Source organism: Sapajus apella, unplaced genomic scaffold, assembly GCF_009761245.1.
Source record: "Sapajus apella isolate SASKATOON/1434 unplaced genomic scaffold, GSC_monkey_1.0 scaffold29, whole genome shotgun sequence".
Classification (NCBI taxonomy): Eukaryota; Metazoa; Chordata; class Mammalia; order Primates; family Cebidae; genus Sapajus; species Sapajus apella.
In genome coordinates, this window is record NW_022436969.1 from 12,694,375 (window position 1) to 12,698,926 (window position 4,552).

General features: G+C 41.9%; 1 pseudogene; it reads right to left on the minus strand.

Annotated features, from left to right (window-relative positions):
• Window positions 1–230: 230 nt before the first annotated feature.
• On the minus strand, window positions 231–3,264 carry LOC116561347 (annotated as a pseudogene).
• Window positions 3,265–4,552: the final 1,288 nt, after the last annotated feature.

A 4,552-nucleotide genomic window follows, 5' to 3' on the forward strand; every position in this document is an offset into this window, starting at 1 on the left:
CTTGAGGGTGCACAAAAGTCAAGATTGAGGTTTGGGAGCCTCCACCTAGATTTCAGAAGATGTATGGAAACTCCGGTCTACTGACATGGGTATGGCACGCTTCCTGCCTACTGAGAGTGAAAGTGATACACAGAGCTATGATGGTTTCTAATGAGTAATAAAATTCACAAAAGTTCCAAATTATTCATGTCAGGATCATTCCTTTGCAAAGTTTGATGTATTAATAAATGAAGATCAAGAGGTTTCTTGGTCTGTAATTGCAATTTCATTTTTAAAAGTCAGTAGGTTTCTTGTATAGTTCTATTGCAAGTGGCCCAGGTTTAATTACATCCATCTCCATGAAGGCAGAACACTTGGTGCTGGTAAACATTTTTGTAGGCTTGTAGTCTTTGAATTTAAAGGAGAGAGCTGCACCTTTGGTTAATTTTTAAAAATAATTCTGCAGCTCAATGTTCATTAAAATGAACATATGTATCTTCTTAAAGCCACAGAAGTATCTTGCACATTACTTAAATCTGTGTCATTCAGCTCCTTTATACTAACTGTAATATAGCATATTTCAGACCAATTTTCTCAGTTCTAATAATGGATAACACTGCTCCTGATTCTGAGGACAACTTTGGTAATAAAGTATTGATATGTGCTTCTTAGCATATTTTAGACCAGTTTTCTTAGTTGTTGTAGTGAGAAACACCACTCTTGGGTCTGATAGCAACTTTGGTAATAAAATAGTGATATGGTTTGCTCTGTGTCGCCACACAAATCTCATCTTGAATTGTACTCCCATAATTCCCACGTGTTATGGGAGGGACCTGGTGGGAGACGATTGAATCATGGCGGTGGTTTCCCCCATACTGTTCTCGTGTTAGTGAATAAGTCTCACGAGATCTGGTGGTTTTATCAGGGGCTTTTCCTTTTGTGTCTTTGTTATTCTCTCTTTGCCTTCTACCATCTGTGTAAGATGGGTCTTGCTTCTCCTTGCCTTCCACATCATTGTGAGGCTTCCTCAGCCATGTGGAACTGTAAGTCCAATTAAACCTCTTTCTTTTGTAAATTGCCCAGTCTCAGGTATGTCTTGATCAGCACCATGAAAATAGACTAACACAAGCAATAAAGTGCCAGGAACTCCAGCAGGAAAAGAATCGGGAGATCCTGCTCCACCACTAACCTGTTCTTCATCTTCTTCAAATTCCAAATGCTGTTTTTCACCAGGTACTAAAGTTCTTTTTAACAGAACAGGCTGAACATCAAATGGAAATTCTTTATTATATGTAAAAAATATTCTTTTAGTATTGGTTCTAGTTTCTTCAGGTCCTCCAGTTTCAGTTCCTTTTGAGACTGTGTGGAGCATAAAACTGCACTTCACAATTCCAAGCATGTGGCAACATTGCCCGTGGTTTTCTTTTGTTCTTCTGTGAATTCTCGTGTTGAGCTTGGGCCTCTTTTTGTAGAAGTCTTGTTAATATCTAACATTTGTCTATCACTTCCACCATGTGGCTCCAAGAGTCAAAGCTGGTGCCTCTCCTAAAACTGGTTCCCCAGTGCCGTAGTAGACTCTGGGTCACAAAGTTGACCAGTCCTTACCCCATCCCCTCCTGTTCCTACTCCGGCAAGGCTGGGCTTTTAGGCACCATCCTGGCTGGGCCTGACCCCAGTATTGACAGGGCCAGGAGGAACCACTATAGCAAACTCTGTTACCCTCCAAGGAGCCACACAAGCTTATTTGCAACCACTCTTCTCTTCTTTTCTCTCCCTCTTTCTTTTTATTTATTTGGAACATAGCAGGTTCCTTTGTTTCACATTGCTTTCAGTTTTTGTTCCCTCTTCCCATGCTTACTGATTAATCTTACATTTCTAATATGTGGGATAAATACTTTAAAAGCCAAAACTATACAAAAAGAGGAAGAGCTTCAAGATGCTTGACTAGAGGCATCTGGAACTGCCACCTCCACAAACAAGAACCAACATAGTGAGTAGATAATCACACTTTGAATAGATCATTGAAAGAACACTGGATCAACAGAGAAGTGGCAAGAAACACAGCAAGGAGGAAGGAATTGAGGCAGCCTGCTGGGCTGGATCCTTTGGGAGCCTAGGGGTGCTCCTCAATGTGTGATCCCAGCAGTGCACATTCTCACCACAGGCTCCTGCAATCCCAGCCACAGGAAAGCTCCTCCATCCACCTGCAGACTTAACAGAGGGCGCCGCCTGGAGGCCGCAGGATGGCATTGCTCCAGAGGGGACAGGGGACGCTGACACTGGAGATACATCATCATCCCTACAACAGCACAGTACCATGCAGAGAGTTCAGTTCCCACCAAAGGGCATCCTGCCCTGGGGCCCTAACAGCCCTGCCCCCACACATCCTCCACACATCAATATTCCCTGCCTGCAGCCCCTGCTGTGACTGGCTGGGGCTGTTGCTGCCAGGGCTGAAGCGTGGTGAAGCATTCCAAAGACTCCGCTGACCCTACTGCCCCCAGCAGTGAAGAAGCTATACATTTTCACATGCCCTGAAGACAAATTCCCCTATCCACAGGAGCTGCTACAGCAGCCAGGGCCAAAGCCTGAGCAAAGTGTGAGCTCCCCAGCCACCTGCATAGGACTACTGCCACTGAAAACAGCCCTACTTCACCTGGGTCCTAGGGATCACCCTGCTCCTGCCTACCACAGCCCCTGCAGGCACCACTGAGGGCCCTTAGGTCAGGTCCGGCGGGCTGGCTTAGCACCTCCAGGGCCAGAGCATGCTGTCCCATCTGGGGACCTGGGAGCTACTCAGTGCTCAGTTGAGTCCACCATTGGTGTCACCTGAGCACTCCTATCAGGGACCTGGGGACGGGCTCTCAGCCCATCACAGCCAACACCAGCACCAGTGTGGATAGCTTGTGAGCCAAGGGTTTGTTCATTCTGTGCTACTGCTGTCACCCATACCACACCTACTGCCCAAGGCCTTGAGAACCTGCCCACTGCCACCACTGCTGGCACCGAAGCAGGACACCTGGAAGCCCAACAACCAGCCCACCTGAACCAGTTACTGCTGGGGACAGGACATGCTGCCCTGGGGCCCAAGGGCAGGCACTCTCCATCTGCCACTGCAGACACAGGCCCTGGGACAAGACCACTTGATGTCCCTGTACCCAGCAAAACTTCACCACAGGCTCTCTGATAACAAGAATTGGGGCCTGGAAAGACAGCAATACGAAATTCTGAATTGGTCCTGCCAAATAGTTTGATGTTTCGACTTTCCACAGAACAGGGAGACATTATGTATATTCACTAGCAGTGAAGCATTAAGAAAAGTGGCTAAAGAAACTCAAAAGGCCCAAATGAAAGCTTTTCTATAAGAAAAAATTAGATTAGTGTTATTTCCAGTGTTATCTACATACCTTAAATGAAAGAAAATGATCTCGAAACAGAAAGGATAAGAAGAGAATCAATGAAATGGGCAAATGCTGAGTTTTGTTTTTCAAATATCTGAAAAGTTGTTGAGTCTTTCAGTTTTACATAAGAGTGTGTTGTAAAACTGTGCAGCCTGATTAGCGAGCCAATAAAACTATCTTGCCAAGTGGTTTTAAAGGTCTAGCTCATTAGTAATTTAAGAAGAATCTGCATCAAGCTAGAAGACACTGTTTCATCAGATAAATTACACATGATCTTTTAAGTTTGGGTTTTATAGTTTTAATTGAATGTTTGCACCATTTATAATGTCACAGTGTTTAAGATTTCACGTAACAATTGCCATGTGAAACTTCTCATGTTATCCTGTAAGTCCTCTAACGAGGTTCAAGAGGTGTGTGTGTGGTGGCAAGGGGGTGTATGTTTTTTTTTTTTCTATTTTTGTTTTAGCAAGTCACAATAGAACACTATTTGCTGGTTTTTAACTTTGATGCAATGACATTTTATTTATTCTGCAATTATGGAGCACTGGATATATACTGGACATCATATTTGTCATTGATGTACTAAGATAAACACGTTGCAATCTCGCATTTGTAAAATTTACAAGCTAAAAAGGGATACAGATAGGCACCTAAAAATAAGTTTTCCTGGACTGATCATAATAGCTATCAAATCCATTTTTATCAACGATCTTAACTTTTAGAGCTAAATGGGTCCTCAACACTCATTCTTTCATGTTTTAAAAAAGGAAAACTAGGTTGAAGCAGATTATAATTTGTCCAAGTGTCCTTATTATCCCAGAACTAGAATCAAATCTCCACCTTAATTCTAAATCTTTTTCAGTTGATAAAATCGTAGAAGCACACTATTCATTACAGGCAGCCAAACATTAGATGGTTTCTGGTTAGCAGCAAAGCTAACTCCTGAGAATGATTTCCTCATTTTTATGTAAAATATGACATTAAATAAACATGAACAAAATATTATTAAAGAATTTTGATTTGTCAATAGAATTTTATCAATTTTATATTTACTAATTCACTAAAATACTTTAAAATAATTTTTAATTAATTTATACTATATGGCTTTTAGCTTAATTATATATATTTGTACTTATTTTATACCTTGCAAAAAATGGTTTAAAAAAAAAAGA